At 36.7% G+C, this 19,996-nt stretch overlaps 2 non-coding genes across 2 annotated transcripts; both read right to left on the bottom strand.

Annotated features, from left to right (window-relative positions):
* Positions 1 to 1,458: 1,458 nt before the first annotated feature.
* Positions 1,459 to 1,564, bottom strand: LOC128290996 (small nucleolar RNA R71). The gene has a single exon (XR_008280773.1). It is a non-coding gene; the product is annotated as a small nucleolar RNA R71 (small nucleolar RNA).
* A 17,778-nt stretch (positions 1,565 to 19,342) lies between these two features.
* Positions 19,343 to 19,449, bottom strand: LOC128291109 (small nucleolar RNA R71). Its single transcript, XR_008280885.1, has one exon. It is a non-coding gene; the product is annotated as a small nucleolar RNA R71 (small nucleolar RNA).
* Between the last annotated feature and the right edge of the window lie 547 nt (positions 19,450 to 19,996).

Genomic DNA, 19,996 nt, shown 5'->3' on the forward strand with positions numbered 1-19,996 from the left:
TATTATAAACTAAACTCCCTAAATACCTAAGGGAGATGAAACCTAAGACAAATCTTATTACTATTTGAATTATATGATAAATACTTGTTTTTATTCTTAACTGTGAGTTCTAATTCTTGCTTTAATATTCCAGGATATTAATTCAGGTTTTTTATGTGCTTATTCAATGGAGCAAAAGTCCCTGTTTAAGAGTAGATCATTCATAATTAATCAGAGTTGCATGCAATCCTAGAGATAGGATGACATAAATCTGCCGGATTAGAGTCAAATCTAATAAGGGAATCCATAGATCGAGTTAATGCGACAATAGGGGTTTTAATTAGAAAGAGATTTCGATTAATCAACCTAGAGTCAATTGTTTTTAGTCTCGAGAGAGATAATAACATAAACTAGGGATTTCTACGGATTAAGTCAAGTGAATAAATCGTCTAATTCAGAAGTAATAAGTGAAGTTTAGGAGGATTCTTCCTTGGGTATTGTCTTCTCCATTGGTCTTCTAAAAAGTATTTTCCAACTTTAATCTCTATCGTAATCCTAGTTAATTAGATAATTAGTTTTAGTCTAAAAACATCCTTTAATTCTTAGGTTAGATAATAAAAAGATAGTAATTACTAGTACTTTTAGTCCTCGTGGATACGATATTCCCGATCTCACCATAACTATACTACTGTTTGATAGGTGTGCTTGCCTTAGTCGAATTTTTAGTTAGTTCCACGACCATCAAGTTTTTTTGGCACCATTGCCAGGGACTAAGATATTAGGAACGCTTAATTTTTATTACTTTAGCCATTTTTTATTTATTGCAATTTAATTTTGGTTTTTTTGTTTTAAATACTAAATTTTCTTTTATTTGCTCCTGGCAAGTTTTTATAGTTTATGACTAGAAGAAACTCGTCAGGACCTTTGCTTTTTGATAGTGAGATTGAGAGCACAGCTAGAAGAAATCGAAGAGAAATAAGGCAAAGCCTACAATACATAGAGGAATAGTGAGAGGGTGATATTCATACTACAATCGAGGAGATGGCTGATAATCAGAATAATCCGCTACATCCTATGGTTGCTGCAAATCCAATAAATCAGAATCCTGCTCCTCGTACTGTGTATGAATATGCTAGACCTACTCTAACAGGAACTGAATCGAGTATAGTTAGACCTGCTATTGCTGCAAATAATTTTGAACTGAAACCTAACACTATTCAAATGATACAACAGTTTGTTCAGTTTGATGGGTTGCAGGACGAGGATCCAAACACTCATTTAGCAAATTTTCTAGAATTCGGCGATATCTTTAAGATTAATGGTGTTTTTGACGATGCCATTCGCCTTCAGTTGTTTCCCTTTTCATTAAGGAATAAGGCTAAACAGTGGTTGAACTCGTTACCACGAGGGTCAATCACCACTTGGGAACAAATGATTGAAAAATTTTTGCTTAAATATTTTTCGCCGGCTGAGACGGCTAAATTAAGGAATGATATCTCTTCTTTTGTGCAGAGGATTTAGAAACACTTTATGATGCATAGGAGAGATACAAGGATCTATTGAGAAGGTGCCCTCATCATGGGTTACCTCTTTGGCTACAAGTTCAAACTTTCCACAAAAGTTTGAATCCCTCGACTAGACAAATGATTGACATAGCTTCTGGTGGAACCATCAATAATAAGACACCAGAAGAAGCTTATGAGTTCATAGTAGAGATGTCACTGAACAATTATCAGTGGCAAGTCATGAGGACAAAGCCAACGAAAGTAGCCGGCATTTTTTATGTCAATTTGGTTACTATGCTTTCCAATCAGGTAGAACTTTTGAATAGAAAAATTGATGGCTTACTTGGTTCTACACAAGTTCATCCAGTAATGCAGTGCGATGTGAGTGGAGGTGGAATGAGCAATTTAGAATATCCATCCTATGACCATAACATGGAGAACGAGCAAATGAATTATATGGGAAATAATCCTCGGCCTCAAAATAATCCTTATAGTAACACTTACAATGCAGGTTGGAGGAACCACTCAAATTTCTCATGGGGAGGCCAAAGCAATCAGAAACCACCACCCCCTTCAGGCTTCCAACAACAACCCTACCAGTAAGAAAAGAAAGCCGAACCTTGAGGAGATGATGACAAAGTTTATTTCAGTAGTGGAGACTCATTTTCAGAATACTGAAACTGCACTTAAAAATCAATAAGCATCAATCCAAGGGCTCGAGAATCAAATAGGATAGCTCGCTAAGATAATTTCAGAGAGACCACCGGGGAGTTTACCTAGTAATACTGAACCCAATCCAAAAGAGCATGTGAAAGCAGTTACATTAAGGAGCGGAAAGGTGTTAGCTAAATCTGAAAAGAAGCCACCACCAGAAGCTGGCAAAAAAGAATATGAGGGGGTAAAACCCGAAAACAATGAAAAATTGGTGTTGAGGGAATATAAACCACCAATCCCATACCTAGCAAAGTTGAAGAAAGACCGCATGGATGCACAATTCGGTAAATTTCTTGAACTTTTTAAACAGTTACATATTAACTTACCTTTTGTTGAAGCTATCTCACAGATCCCTACAAATGCAAAATTTTTGAAGGAGCTTCTAACAAATAAAAGGAAGTTTGAAGAATTGTCTATAGTGGAACTCAACGAGGAGTGCTCGGCCATACTCCAAAATAAACTACCAACCAAACTGAAAGATCGATGAAGTTTTACTATTCCTTCCTTAATTGGTAGTTTAAATGTTGAGAAGGCTCTAGTTGATTTAAGTGCTAGCATTAATCTGATGCCCTACAAAATGTTCAAGCAACTTGGCCTTGGGGAACCAAAACCTACTAGGATGAGTATTCAACTAGTTGATAGATCTGTTAAATATCCTAGGGGTATTATAGAGGATGTACTTGTAAAAGTAGATAAATTCATATTCCTTGTTGATTTTGTTGTGCTTGACATGGATGAGGACATTAAGGTGCCTTTAATTTTAGGTCACCTATTTTTAGCTACTGCTAGGGCTGTTATTGATGTAAGTGGCAGTAAACTTGTGCTTAGGGTAGGTGACGAAGAGATCATTTTTAAAATTTATGATGCCATGAGATTTTCTAGGGAACAGGATGAATCATGTTATTTTATTGATTCTATTGATCATGCTACTCAAGACTTTTTATAGGAAATCGTACATAAGGACATGTCAAAACTATGTCTTGCCCAAGGAGAGGAGGTAAATGATGATGATTTTGTGATAGGTAAGGTAAAAGCTGAACTAAATTCTAATGAGCCTTCACTGAGATAGAAGAGCTATGAGGGTATTGAGGTAAACAATGAATTAAAATTAAAACCCTCAGTTGAAAAACCTCCTAAATTAGAATTAAAGCAACTACCAAATCACTTAGAATATGTTTTTCTTAGAAATAATTCCACATTACCAGTGAATATTACTTCAGATTTACAGCCAACCGAAAAGGACGAGTTACTCCAAGGGTTGAAGGAGAACACAAGAGCCATAGCTTGGAAGATTTCTGACATAAGAAGGATCAGTCCTTCTTTTTGCACACATAAAATTTTAATTGAAGATGAATATAAATCTTGTGTGCAAGCTCAAAGGTGACTGAATCCTAACATGAAAGAAGTTGTAAAAGTCGAGGTAATTAAACTTCTAGATGCTGGAATCATTTATCCGATTTCTGACAGTTCTTAGGTGAGTCCTGTGCAGGTTGTTCCTAAGAAAGGAGGCATGACTATTGTGGCCAATGAGAAGAATGAATTAATTCCAATGCGAACGGTCACGGGATGGAGAGTTTGCATTGATTATAGGAAATTGAATGATGCCACAAGAAAAGACCACTTTCCCTTACCATTCATTGATCAAATGTTGGAAAGATTATCTGGGCATATGTATTATTGCTTCCTAGATGGACTCTCTGGCTATTTCCAAATCCCAATAGCTCCTGAGAACCAAGAGAAAATGACATTTACATGTCCATACGGTACGTTTTCTTATCGATGAATGCCTTTTGGATTATTTAATGCTCCTGCTACTTTTTTGCAATGCATGTTGGCCATTTTTGATGAAATCGTGGAAGACATTATGGAGGTATTTATGGATGACTTATCGTTATTTGTAACTCTTTCCATCTATGCCTTAAAATTTTAAAATGAGTTTTAATGATATGTGAGGAAACAAACCTTGTGCTTAACTGGGAAAAATGTCACTTCATGATTCGTGAAGGGATTGTGTTAGGCCATAAAATTTCTTGTACGAGAATAAATGTTGACAAAGCAAAAGTTGAAACTATTGAGAAATTACCTTCCCCTAGTTCAGTTAAGGCTATTCGAAGCTTTTTAGGCCATGCTAGGTTTTATAGAAGATTTATTAAAGATTTTTCTAAAATAGCTAAGCCTTTAACGAATTTACAAGAAAATAATGTGCCTTTCAATTTCAGTTAGGAATGTTTCGAAGCATTTAATACTCTTAAAGAAAAATTAATTAATGCTCCAATTGTAGTTGCACGTGATTGAAATTTACCCTTTGAACTAATATGTGATGGAAGTGATTTTGCAGTGGGCACGATTCTTGAACAGCGGAAAGACAAGCATTTTCAACCAATCTATTATGCTAGCAAAACATTGACAGCCACACAAGAAAATTATACGACAACTGAGAAAGAATTGTTGGTTGTGGTTTTTGCATTCGATAAATTTAGACCATATTTAATATTATCTAAAGTTGTCGTTTACACTGACCATTCTGATCTTTGATACCTCCTCACTAAAATAGATTCAAAACCTCGACTAATAAGATGGATTTTATTGTTGCAAGAATTAGATTTAGAAATTCAAGATAAGAAGAGAGCAGAAAATCTCGCAGCAGATCATCTATCCAGACTAGAAAACCTATATCTCAAGGAGCTCGATGAACATGAGATAAATGACTCGTTTCTAGAAGAACAACTCTTTGCTATATCTGACTCTGAGGAACCTTGGTTCGCAGACATTGTGAATTATTTAGCTGCTAGCGTCACACCAAATGGGTTGACACATTAGCAGAAGAAACATTTCTTTACTGATGTGAAAGACTACTTTTGGGAATGTCCTTTTCTTTTTCGGATATGTGCAGATCAAGTCATTAGAAGATGCGTTACAAAGCTAGAAGCAACTAAAATCTTGGAACATTGCCACTCAAGACCGACTGGAGAACATTACAGTGGAACTAGGATCGCACATAAAACACTCGAATCAGGTTTTTATTAGCCCACTCTATTCAAAGATGCTAACAAGTATGTTACTTCTTGTGATAAATGCCAATGAACAGGTAATATCTCTAAGTGTGACGGAATGCCTCAAACGTACATGCTTTCATGCGAAATATTTGATATATGGGGTATTGACTTCATGGGTCCATTCCCTAGCTCATTTGGGAATAAGTATATCTTAGTAGTCGTTGATTATATGTCCAAATGGGTGGAAGCCCAAGCCTTACCTACTAATGATGCTAGAGTGGTGGTGAAGTTCCTCAAAAAACTCTTCTTTCAATTTGGAACACCTAGAACAATTATCAGTGATAGGGGTATGCACTTTTGTAATACTCAATTTGATAAAACCCTTAAGAAATATGGAGTTTACCATAGAACAGCCACCCCTTACCATCCTCAAACCTGTGGACAAGTCGAATTCGCAAACCGAGAACTTAAACGTATCCTAGAAAAGACTGTAGAGTCAAATAGGAAGGATTGGGCAAAGAAAATAGATAATGCCTTATGGGCCTATAGAACTGCATTTCAAACCCCATTAGGAACATCCCCTTACAGACTTATTTATGGGAAGAGTTGTCATTTACCATTCGAATTAGAACATAAAGGATTTTGGGTTATAAAATTCCTAAACTTTGATCCTAAACTCCAGGTGAAAAAAGATTGATGCAGCTGAACGAGTTAGATGAATGGTGAGTTAACGCATATGAGAACTCATAACTATATAAAGAAGCCACAAAGCGCCGCCATGATGCTCGTTTAAAGCAACACAAGCAATTTGAAGCTGGAGACCTTGTCCTACTATATAAATCAAGGCTCAAATTGTTTCCTGGGAAGCTTAAATCACGATGGTCAGGTCCGTTCGTAGTCCAAACATTCTTTCCATATGGCATAGCAGAGGTAAGTCACCCAACCCAAAGCACTTTCAAGGTAAATGGACATCGTCTTAAACTTTATAATGGTGAGGATTTTAAAGACAATGGAGAGGAGATACAGCTCCGCGAATCTACCTAAACATACCCACAAGGTAAAGTCAAGCTTAAACTCTAAATAAGTGCTTTACGGGAGGTAACCCGAGCACTAACCCCACTAAATAACTTTAATTCATTTTTTTCCAATTTTTATAATCTAACTACAGGTATTTCGGCATACACAGCCTGGCACACAGACCTGTCCTAGGTCGTGTACTCACCACGGGTATGAAACACAGGCGTGGCCATGGTCGTGCTAAAATAGGACAAGAAGTTTTTCCAAGATAGAATGACACACGAGCTGCGATAAATAGCCATGGCTGTGTGCACCACACAGTTCAAGCCATGGACATGTCCCAGACCGTGGTGAAACTGCACTTCAACTCCTCAAATAAATCAGCAGAGACATGGCATACGTTAAAGGCCATGCTAGGCAGCCGTGGACACCACACAGTCATTAACACTGGCATGTTAGAGGCTGTGTAGGAACTTGCTCAAAGATCGAAACATTCAACAAGTCAGAATAAAACACGGGCCGAAGCCACGGCCGTGCCCGAAAGCCGTGTATTATATTGATTACCAGACACGGGTGAGGTGTACCTAACACGGGCGTGGGAGAAATGAATGAATGTGCACACGGCCATACGACGCTGCCGTGTGGGTCACACGGCTTATAAACACGGGCGTGTCAAAAGGACCATGTGTGACACTGACTAAGATTTCACGAAAAACACGGGCTAAGAACACACCACACAGGCATGGACCATAACCGTGTGGTCCAAAATGGGGATTACACGACCGTGGCCCCTATTTACCCTGTCCTCTAACCCTAATTTTTTCACCTTCCCTATTTCAAACTGATAAAATGTAATTTATACATATTTTTACCCCATGCCTAACGCATTTATGGATGGTTTCTCCTTAGATTTGGTTAATTCGATGCTCCTAATCCTTTAATTTCATGTTTTATACTTAGGAGAGCATAACAGAGTAAAAAGAGTGAGTAACGGGAAGAAAACGGAGAAAATGGACCCACATGGTAAAACAACATGGCCTAGACTTCCTCATACAGGCATGTCACACAGCTGTGTCAATTTGGTAGGATCGAAGCACGACTGACATGAGTGGATCACACGTCCGTGCCCATTTAACAGCCTTGACCATGGCCTTCAGTAATCGCACACGGGCGTGTCCCTACCGAACCCAAGTTTAGTCCAATTCAGAAAAGGCCAATTTTGAGGGCTTTTAGGCATTCCAAAGCCTATTTAAACACTTGAGGAGACACTTAGGGAGGGAGATGCAGAGTAGGAAGCAAGGAATTACTCAAGGAAAGCCGATTAATCCATCTCAAGAGCTGGATTCATCATCAAGACTGGAGATCTCCCTTCAAGTTCCTTCAGGAGTTTTGGGTTTTCTTTTGTTTTGTTAATTTTATGCTTTTGAGATGTTTTCTTTCATAAGTATGAACTAAAACGATAAATACCTAAGGCCAATGAAACCTAAGATAGATCTTGTTATTGTTATCTGAATTGTATGATAAATATTTGACTTGTTCTTAATTATGTGTTCTTAATTCTTGTTTTGATATTCGAGGATATTGATTCAAGTTAAGCTCCTATTCAGAGGAGGAATAGACCCTGTCTAAGAGTAAATTTTTCATAATTAAGCGAAGTTGATTGCGCACCTAGAGATAGGGTGACAAGATTTTGCCGGATTAGGGTGAAACCTAATAAGCGAATCCATAGATCGAGTTAATGCAATTCTAGGGTGTTAATTAGAAAGAGATTTCAATTATTCAACCTAGGGTTAGACGTTATTATTCTCAAGAGAGATAATAATATAACTTAGGGATTTCTATGGATCAATTCAAATGAATAAATCGTCTGATTTAGAGTCAAATAACAAGTGAAGTCTAGGTGGATTTGTCCTTAGGTATTGTCTCAATCAATCGAATTTTCCAAAAAGTATTTTCCCAAGTTTTTCTTTTTGTGCATTCTTAGTTAGTAATTAGTTTAGACAACCAAACCTCTTAAATATTAGGCTAGATAATAAAAAAAGTAAATACTAGTACTCGTAGTTCTTTTAGGTTCGACAATCCGGTCTTGCTGAACTATACTACTGTTCGATAGGTACACTTGCCTTAATCGTGATAATAAGTTAGTCTCAAGAATGTTTAATTTATAAATATTTAAAACCTGTTACGAATATCACACATCAAAAACCCCACTACCACTATTCATCTTCCCCATTATTCATCCCTTCACTTCGGCCACCACTCTCCGACGAACTTCCAGCGACCAACACCCCACTTCCCTTCCCTCTTTGTTTCTTTCTTCCCCATTCTTTCCCCTTTCCCCCTCCCTTATTCCTTCATATTTACTCTACTTTCTTTTCTCTTACCTACGCCGAGGAACCGTCCCTACCCTGGCAACCACCGAACCTCCAGCCGCCGCTTTCCCCACCGTCGATTTTTATATCTTGTTACCCCTCTTTTATGCTATTCATATTTATTTTATTTTATTTACTTCTTTTTATCATTATTAGTATACTCATTTCTATTATTTATTTCTATTTTCCTTATACTCTCTGCCATTCTTCATACAAACTTTATATTAATCACCTTCTGTCCCATTCTCAACTACTAGGATAGTTCTGCTCTTAGTTTAGTCTCCTGGATTATATTACTATTGATTTCTCCTTCATATTAAAATTAATTTTTTAAATAATTATTGATGCCTCCAGAACACCAGGAATTTTTCTATAGGTCAGAACTCTTCATTTGATTTATTTGCATCACTTTGATTCTTGATAACTTTGCTTTGGTTGTGCGTGATTGGATACTTGTGCGCCCTATTCTGGAGAAATTTACTATTAGGACTACTTTGACTCTTCAAGACTCGATTTTTGGTTACGTGTTTGGATGCTTATTAATTGATGAACTATTCTATTTTTTCTAGTACATCATGACAAACACTAGAGGCAAGAAAACTTCCATCTCTGCCTCTAAAAAATGAGGGACCAGGTGCGACCTCTTCCAATGCCACTACTGAGATCTGCCATCCATTCCTTCAATTTCCACCAAGGCCCTAGGAAGAATTATTTCAGATTCTATATGTCCGACCCCTTGGTGTGGGCCGTTGTATCAATTGGGCCGCACTAGAGCAAGTCCACCTAGTTGATTCAGTTCGAGCCCTCCTTACCACCACTCCGTGGGACCGCTTATTTGATATCATCGAGCTGACATATCTAAAGTTCACCTTGGAACTATGCTCAACGTTTTAGTTGCAAACAGTTATGGTAGAATACAATGACCCAGGAATAGTCCAATTCCACCTTGGTGGTTTAGTACGGCAGCTGATTGTCCCAGAATTCAGCGTCGCCTTGGGACTCTATACAGACGAGTTTATGGAGGCCGACAATTTTCCACACCTCCATCGTCACATCCATTATGTGCCTTCATCATGTTGGTCAGCCATGATGCCTGCTACAGGCATCTATGACCCCAACCGCTCAAAGGCATCGACTCTAGCTCCAGCCCTGCGATATCTCCACACTCTTAGCAGGGATACGAGAGAGTACCGGCGTCATTAACATTCACGACGCATACTTCCTGTGGAGCATGAGACAAGGGCATGTTTTTGACCTTGAATACTTCATCGCCCTTGCTTTCCTCCATCAAATAGAGCGACATCGAAAATTAGCATTGGCCCGTATGTGACTCGACTAGCTCGATACTTTGGGCTCCTCAATACATAGGTACAATCCTCATCGCTCACATTCATCAGCCAGATGTCCTCACAGGGCATCTAAAGTATGCTCCATATAAGGATGATAGAGCGTCATCGTGGGTTCGATCCTCCTCAATACCGACCTGCCTGAGCTACTGGTGAGGATAACGCCGAGGATATTCCTGACGATATCCCTGCCTTTCAGGAGGACCCACCTTCTCAGCCACTACCGAGTCACTGACCAGTTCATGCGGTTGCTTCATTGTCTGAAATTTCTGACCACCTTAATTGCTTTGAGCAATATTGCACTCAGCGATTCGACAGCATCGAGGCGACTCTACAACAAATTTTCCAGCATTTTCACATATCGCCTCCAGCACCACCACCTCACGATCTAGCTATCGATAAGGACTTTTAAGTCCATTTATCTTTCAATTTGTTTTTCGTTTTATTTTATTTTTATTTTTGCATTTCTTTTTATCTTTATTTATCATTTTCTTAAAAGACTTTTATTAGTATAATTTAAATTTTCTTTTATCTAGTTATTTCATTATTACCAACCATAACAACCCTATCGATATAACTCCCTAAAACATTACTGATGACATCGCAGTTTTAAAAGATTCAGTCGATTGGTGCTACTCAGAAATATACAAACAGTCCCCCACGACTGCCATGTCCTGCTCGACCACGACCATAGCCACCACAACACCGACCACTACGATAACCTCTTCGCTAGGCACTGTGATTGTGGAACCCAACCTCTACCACCACCTTCACCTCTGTATACATATCTCATACACATCATGTCAAATGTCTCTAAATCCACTTCTGCTCTTTCAAGGACTATATCCAAATTCACAGTAGTTTCACTTTTCCCCTATTCTATGATTTTATGCTTATATTATCGTTAACTATCTTCGTACATTGAAGACAATGTGCATCTTAAGTGTGGGTGGGTTATTTATATTAGAAAACTCCTGAATCTCTATCTTGTTCTCAAATAATATCCTCATACTATTATTAGAGTGAATTCTGATAGATTTATGATTTTTATTGATATGTTTTGAATTTGATCATAGGTAATTATGCATTGATTATTTAAACTTTAAAAGCATTAGAGAATCAAGCATGATAAGTTGACTTTTGAGAATTAAAAATTGCTAGGTTGTTTCCCTTAATTGAGGTATTATCTTGAAGTTTTGAATTTACGAGATTGACATCAAATACCCATAATTTTTGTGAGATTTTGAGCCTTTTAGAGCATATATCTTTCTTGCTCACTGATTTTATTGGTTATGAGTGTGTCAACATTGATTTTTTATTCTAGAACTTGTTTCGATTATACATGTTGAGACCACACCATTGATTTGATATACGGAGATGATAAAGGCACTTAGGTTTTAACCCATTTACCCCATAAAAAGCCTACCCACATAATTGACCCCTAGTGAACCCCTTTGAGCCTTAACTATTAGTTCTTGATTTTTCCCTTAATATTAACCCACAACTTAACCATTTTTTATTCGTTAAGAATTTCTCCCTTTCTATTGATTCCCTTTTTATCAACATTTGATTTGATTAGTTACCTAACTATGTTCGTTCAATTCAAGTTGCTGTATTATTCCTTATTATGCACTTTCCATTATTGTACTTGCTCTTATTGTTAAAAAAATCGTATATTTATATTCATATTATAAAGAGCTTGGATAAGTTAAATTTATTTTAGTAAGAAGAAGCTCACTTGACTTGCTCCAGATGGTTTTAATTTTGGCAGTTGTTTGTAATTCAGTAATTAGCTTTATTTTTCTAAGTTTGGTAATTTATTAAATTAATCTCGATTCTAACCCTCTTTTTCAGCCTTTATCCACACCTATAACCCAAGCCGCATTAGAACCCTGTTAAATACCTTTTGATTTGTGTATCACCTTATTTATAATGGTGGAGATCTGATTTTCATGCAAGTCTATGGTAATAACTTTTCATGTTTGACTATTGAGCGCTTAATTATTGAACTTTAAACACTTTGAGTAATTTGAGTGAATCTTTAGTGAGGATATCAACTCGTGTCAATTTGAAATTAAAGGTAATTACTTAGATAAAGAGGGATACCTATGATTTTATGATTAAAATGCTCAACATAGATTGTGTGAAACTTTGATGTTATTTTAGTTGAATTCTCAATATACGATTGCTTGTAGTTTACTTCGATATAGTATTGATGAGAATTGTAAGCTAAAAAGAATTTATTTTAATTAAGTGTTAAGGATTTTGCTTGAAGACAAGCAAATGCTTAAGTGTGGGGATATTTGATAAACCATAATATATACATATTTTTATCCCATTCTTGGCATATTTTTGGATGATTTATCATAAGATTTAGTGAATTTGATACTCCTAATCCTTTAATTTCATGTTTTATACTCAGGAGAGCTTAGGATAGAAAAAAGAGCATGAAATGAGCCAAAAATGGAAAAATCTGGGCCTAATTCAGAATTGCACACAGCCTAGGCATTTTCACATGGGTAAACCACACGCCCGTGTGTCATGGTAGTGTCGACATTAAACCAAGTCAGAATTGCACACGGCGTGAGCACCTTCACACGGGCGTGGCACACGACCGTGTCCCTGTCAAGCCAAAGTCTAATTCTATTCAGAAAAGGCCAATTTTGGGCTATTTTGGGCATTCCAAAGTCTATATAAACACCCTAGAAGAGGATCAAAGAGGACACGCAGAGTAGAAGGCAGAAAATACTCAAGGATAGCCATCGGAATCAACTTAGAAGCAGGATCTACTTTAAGACTAAAGATCTCCATTCAATTTTCTTAGAAGTTCTTTGGTTTCATTATGTTTTGTTGTTTTCCCAATTTTGAGATGTTTGCCATTATTATGAACTAAACTCCCTAAATACCTAAGGGAGATGAAACCTAAGATGAATCTTATTACTATTTGAATTATATGATAAATACTTGTTCTTATTCTTAATTGTGAGTTCTAATTCTTGCTTTAATATTACAGGATATTAATTTAAGTTTTTAATGTGCTTATTCAGTGGAGAAAAAGTCCGTGTTTAGAAGTAGATCATTCATAATTAAGTGGAGTTGCATGCAATCCTAGAGATAGGATGACATAAATCTACCGGATTAGAGTCAAATCTAATAAGGGAATCCATAAATCGAGTTAATGCGACAATAGGGGTTTTAATTAGAAAGAGATTTTGATTAATCAACCTAGAGTCAGTTGGTTTTAGTCTTGAGAGAGATAATAACATAAACTAGGGATTTCTACGGATTAACTCAAGTGAATAAATCATCTAATTCAGAAGTAATAAGTGAAGTCTAGGAGGATTCTTCCTTGGGTACTGTCTTCTCCATCGTCTTCTAAAGAGTATTTTCCAACTTTAATCTCTATCGTAATCTTAGTTAATTAGATAATTAGTTTTAGTCTAAAAACATCCTTTAATTCTTAGGTTAAACAATAAAAAGATAGTAATTACTAGTACTTTTAGTCCTCGTGGATACGATATTCCCGGTCTCACCATAACTATACTACTATTTGGTAGGTGCACTTGCCTTAGTCGAATTTTTAGTTAGTTTCACGACCATCAAGTCAAATGTGCCTAAGACTACTTTTAGGACTAGGTATGGTCACTACGAGTTCCTCGTCATGCCTTTCGATTTAACAAATGCTCCCACCGTGTTTATGAATTTAATGAATGGGATTTTTTTTGCCATAATTGGATAAGTTTGTCGTTCGATTTATCGATGACATCTTGATCTATTCTAGAGATGAGGTGGAGCATACCGAACACTTGAGAGTCGTTCTACAGACTTTGAGAAACAATCAGTTGTACGCCAAGTTTAGTAAGAGTGAGTTTTGGCTTGGAGAAGTCGAATTTTTGGGTCACAGTGTCTCGAGCGATGGCATTAGGTTTGATCTCAGCAAGGTTTCTACTATTGTTGAATGAAAACCTGGAAACACAAAAATTTATATACTTTTTCATACCCATTCTTACTTAAATTCATGCAAATCTGATTAAATTCTTGTCAAAAAATAATTAAATATTATAAAATAATTAAATTGTGTTAAAAATATGAACATGGTGAATTTAGTTAATTTTATACTCAATTTTAATTAATTTTGACTATTTTCGACAGATTCGCGCAAAGGGAAAAAATTGGCTCGGCTGACATTGCTGAAAGCACAAAACTGAGAAGCAATTTGAAGTATCGAGGCACATTAATTTCCAGCCTAAGATAGTCCAAAAAAGTGTATTAATTCATAATTTAATTAATTTTAATTTATTCTCCATTTAATTTGGGTTAAATAAATTATTTTTAATTAATTATGGAGAAACGGTCCAGTTGAACCGCACTGGTCGAACCATATTGAATGAACCGAACCAGCCACTAATTGGGAAGCCCAGAACCATCCATATGCTGATCCAAATCAGCATTTTATCTGATTAAATATGCTTGCAAAAAGGCCCTCGAAAGACTTTTAATTTGCATTCAAACCCCACCTTTAATTGTGGCTTTGTAGATTTGCCCCAGGCCATTTTCAGCAAAGTTGAAAGTCCCAACTCTTGCCAAGTAGATGGTCGACCATTTTTAGCAGCCACAATCAGCTACAAAAGCCACCCCTTGCTGATCATTCAATCCATCCCTCATTCCACAACATTCTCTCATTCTCTCTTCTCCTCTCTCACTTTTCTCTCACTTTCTCCATCCCATTTCACTTATTGTTCAAGTGCCTATTTCTTTTCTTGGGAAAGAGGCTCTAATCAGCCATTTTGGAGCATAAATTAGGTGTTCATAAGCTACCTTGATAGCTGAGGACAACGAAGAATGAAGAACGGAGCAACTAGTCAAGCCACGGAGAAACACCAGATTTGCTTATTGTTTCCTATCTCTTTAATTTTTGTTGTTTTGACGAACATGTTTATGAATATTTATGCTATTGAAATGGTTATTTTAATAAATTTAGCTTAAAATTAAGTTTGTGTTGGGTTGATTATATTCTGCCTACTTGAATTGTTAAAATGATGTTTATGCTGTTATAGGCCTCGGTAAATTGCATGGTTAAGTAAAATCATGCCTAAGTTATTTTTGCAATATAATTGTTAAATAACTATTGAATTAATTATTTAAATGGATTGAAATTATAATTAATTGACACAATACTTAATCAATGCATGTTTATTCTTCTAAGGTAACTGAAGGTTGAATTAGCAATGTATCTGGTGATATTATTGCCTTGCATAACTTGCAAGATTATTGTGATTAAACTGTTCCAAGGTAGGGATGCCTTGTTACCTCACATAGTCTTTTATATGCTTATTAGATTTAATTAATCGTTTGAATTGGCATAGGGATATGCAAGAGATTAGTTCAATTTAATGAGTATGTATGTGCAATAACATGTTTGCTTATTAGAATCTGTTTAGTCGATTGAATTGACATAGGGATATGTCAAGAGATGAATGGATTTTTGTATGTGAGTATGTTCAGAAGTTAGCCAATTACCGAGTTGTCGTGAATTTATTCGTAACAATGTAAACATGAGTTTTATTATTATAAGTTAAAGGAATATAATTAATCCAACACAAGTATGTTACCTTGATTAAATCTTATTTGAAATCTAGCATTAGAACTCATTTGTTTTATTTTAATTATTTACTTAGTTTTTAAATAGTTTTTCACCGTCTTTTAAAACCAAATTATTTTTACCTCACCAAAGTGTTTTACAATTAATTTCATAAATAATTCTTTTTACAGTCCCTATGGGTACGATAACTCGACATTACTTGTCACTTTATTACTTGTTGCGATTGTGTACACTAGCACATTTTTTCCGTCGTTCCAAGCTTTTGGCGTCGCTGTCGGGGACTGTTTTAAAATTCATTATTTATGAATTTGCTAGTTTTACATTTTGGTTTATTTTTCTGTTTAATTTTTAACTTAATTAATATTTCTTTGATAATTTCAAGTATTTATGAGTATTGACCAGATTATTGACTTACTCCCTGTAGACCCTGAGATAGAATGAACCTTTCCACAGCGAAGAAGACAAGCAAACCAGAGAAGGACTGAAGGAATGAATTTTGAGAATATGAATCAAGGAAATGGAGCAAACCTTGCTCAAAATCCTATCCTTATTGCTGATGATAGGGATAGAGCCCTAAGACAATATGTTGTGCCAGTATTTAACAATCTTAATCCGGGCATTAGGAGACCCGAAATTGAGGCACAACAATTCAAGCTAAAGCCAGTCATGTTCTAGATGCTTCAGACTGTGGGCCAATTCAGTGGAATGCCTAATGAAGATCCTTATTGTGACAGCCCAAAATAGACCCTAGCCGGAATGTGGTTTCGGGACCACAAAACCGAGGCATAACAATAATTTAAAATTTATTTTGATGCCTATAATATGTGAGTATTCATGTATGACATTTTTTGATGATTGATTTAGTGTTATAAAGGTGAATTTCACTAGAAAGGACTTGTGTGAAAAAAAATTTAGAATTTGAGATAGGCAAATGTGGAAGTGGCCTATTGATGCACACTAGGAAATGTTGTCCTTGCATGTCAAATTCCCCAAATTTGACTATAGTGGCCGGCCATGGTGATGAATATGGGCAAAAGAAAACATGTCTTAAACATGTTTTGCTAGTGGTGCATGTTTGAAATAATAAAATAAGAGTATGGAAAAAGAAAAAAGAAAAAATGTTCATCCTTCTCCATAGGCTTGGCGAATGTACTAAGGAAAGAAAAGAAAAAATTTGTTCATCCTTTCTCATCTTCTTGGCGAAATTACTAAGGGAAAAGGGGAGGATTTTTGCTTCATGCTTGGGTTGGAAGAGACCTAGAAGGAGATTTGGCTAAGTTTACATCAAGATTAAGGTATGTATGAGGTTGTGTTAGGAGTTTCATGCATGACTTGGTTACTAACTTGATATGCATGTTAGCCATGGCTCAAATCTTTGTTATGCCATGGAAATGGTATTTGGGCAAAGTTGTTATGGTGATAAAGCCATTGCATGCTAAGTGTGAAGCTTGATGATGATGCATGCAATGATGGATTTTCTACTCATGAGTAAGATTTTGAATTTTCTCTTTGTTTTATCATGATTGAAGTTGAAAAGGAGCATGATTGTCATATTCGGCCATGATGCATTCTTGAGCATGATTCATGCTTCTTGCATGTTAGTTAAAATTTGTGTTTTGGATGGCTATGGACACCTTGAAAATTCGGCCATGCTCATATATGCATATTTATGATTTCGCATTATGTTTTGGTTATGAACTAAGTGATGAATATATTGGTTTAAAGAAGAAGATGTGGAAGAATGCTTGTGAAATTTCAAGCACAATTCGGCCTAGCACACATGTAGGTGCTTGATGCTATATTATAAGTTTTGGGCCACAATGTGCAAAGCATTAATTAGTAAATTGCATGCTGTTTTTGTGAGGTATTAAGTGCAAAATTGACCTCAACATGTACATGAATATTCGCCTTGGGTAGCCTATTGAAGGCCTTAGCATTTCCTTGATGCTCAAATAAATTGTATTGAATTGCTTGATGTAGTATAAAATGTGCATGACCATTGTGTATTCAAGCTAAAGAGTGGCCATATGACCATTTAAAATCCTTGTCATATTCGCCATAAGCAAGCACAATGAGGTTTTAATAAATTGAATTTGTTTGAATTAGCTCAAGAGCTAAGAGGGCCACAATTGGACAAGGGAAGGAAAAGGTGATCGAATAGCCGAAAAAGCCGTTCGACAACATCCGAGGTAAGTCCTCAAGAAGTGACCTTACTTGAATTATGTGAGATGAAATATGGTTGTGTATGATTATTGATTATGTGTGTATGAGTATTTGAATTCCACCGGGCTAAGACCAAGGTGAATATGCTAATGATTATAATTGTGTTTGAGCCTTAGTAACGAAAATGAAATATGTATGTCCAATGATTATTGATGTATGTGTGCATGAGAAATTGAATGATATCGGGCTAAGCCGAAGACAATTATGCTGGAAATTATATCCGGGTTAAGACCGAAGGCAATTGTGCTAGTGGCTATATCCGGCTAAGGCCGAAGGCATTCGTCGAAGTTATTCTATCCGGCTAAGACCAAGGCATTTGTGCACGTGATTATATCCGGTTATATTCGAAGAATCTTGGGCTGGAGGTGAGTGTTGGTTGCTGAAATGAATTCAATTAGTACACTCGGAAAGCCCAAAGGATAAGGTACGTTATATGTGCATTGGAAAGTCGACGTGTTTGAGCAACATTCGCTCAATCGACTAATGAATTTCAGTTATTGAATTGATTGATGCTTTGCGAACTTATATAATGATGAAGTATCAACTTAAACTATTTGCGGTTTGTATATATATATATGGTGTCATGATGTGACTATGAATTGGAAATGGGAATGTTGGTCACATGATCAGCCATTGGCATGGTTAAAATGATCATATGTGGACCTATGTAAGGCAAGACTAGTTGGTTCATGGAGACTACCAAATAGGTAAGTCCTATCTTAAAAACAGATGCTGCCAGCTGCAGTGGCATGAATGTGAAAAATCACCAAAATTCATAGGAATGGAATTAAATAGTGAATAAGCTATGTAAATGAACCTTGATGAGTCTATTTTCATATGGAAGAAACGAAATGGTCATAGGAGTTACAGGTTAAGAGATATTAAAGCTATTGTGAGACAGGGCCAGAACGGTTTCTGGGTTCCCTGTCGCAACTTTAAAAATTTACTATAAATTATCCAGAAATAATTAGGAGACATACCTTATATGTACAGATTCCATTTTGAGTCTAGTTTCATTAGAAACAAACGGCACCAGCATTAAAGCCCTGTACAGAGAGATATTTAAGTTATACCGCGCGAAGGTCAGAGCAGTCGATCCCTGTAACATGGGTGACTTTAACTAATAAACTGTACCAATTGGCCCGACCAAAAATCCTAGAAATAAATCCATGGATGGATATATGAGTCTAAATTCAGGGAAAATTTACGAAACCAGTTTCCGAGTTTTGAAACTCGAGATATGATTTTTAAGGCGACAGTGACGCAGTTTTCCAGCCTGACTGGAATTGTCAAATTGGTGGGCAAAAACATGTGAACTTGGCTTGTTAACCCCTCGGGTCCGACACCGGCGATGGTCTCGGGTTTGGGGTGTTACACTTATCTTCACCTAAGATTATTTATGGAGGTGAGCAACTTTTTCAAATTAGCTGGATTACCCGAAAATGCATTACGATTGAGGTTGTTCCTATACTCACTAAAGGACAGAGCTCAAGCCTGGTTGAATTCATTGCCACCAAACTCAATTTGTACATGGCAAGAGTTAGCCGAAAGATTTTTCATGAAGTATTTCCCGCCTAGCAAGAATGCTAAGTTGAGGAATGAGATCACTGCCTTCTAAAAAATGGATGATGAGTCCTTGTATGAGGCATGGGAACAATACAATGAACTATTATGGAAATGCCCTCATCACGGAATCCCATATTGTATCCAACTTGAGACATTTTATAATGGTCTCAATGCTCATACGAGGATGGTAGTGGACGCTTCTACTAACGGTGTTCTCCTTTCTAAGTCTTATAATGAGGCTTACGAAATCATCGAGAGGATCGCCAGTAACAATTATCAATGGCCAACCAATCGAGCCGCGTCGGGAAGATGAGTCGCTGGAATACATGAAGTGGGCGCTCTCACTTCACTCGTATCTCAGGTATCCTCAATATCCTTAATGCTTAAGAATCTTACCACTAATGGGTCTAACAGTTTTGCAGCCCAACCACCTCACCAATTTGAGAGTATAGCCTGTGTTTATTGTAGGGAAGGACATTTGTTTGAAGAATGTCCATCGAACCCCGAATCTGTATATTACATGGGTAACTAGCACTCAAATCGAGGAAGGCAAGGACTACAATCCAACTTCTATAGCCCATCGTGGCGAAACCACCCGAATTTTTCCTAGAGTAACCAAGAGGCTGGAACCAGTAAGAACTACGCCCAATCTAGACCGACTCAGCCGCCTAGTTTT

Source organism: Gossypium arboreum, chromosome 3, assembly GCF_025698485.1.
Source record: "Gossypium arboreum isolate Shixiya-1 chromosome 3, ASM2569848v2, whole genome shotgun sequence".
NCBI classification, from domain to species: Eukaryota; Viridiplantae; Streptophyta; class Magnoliopsida; order Malvales; family Malvaceae; genus Gossypium; species Gossypium arboreum.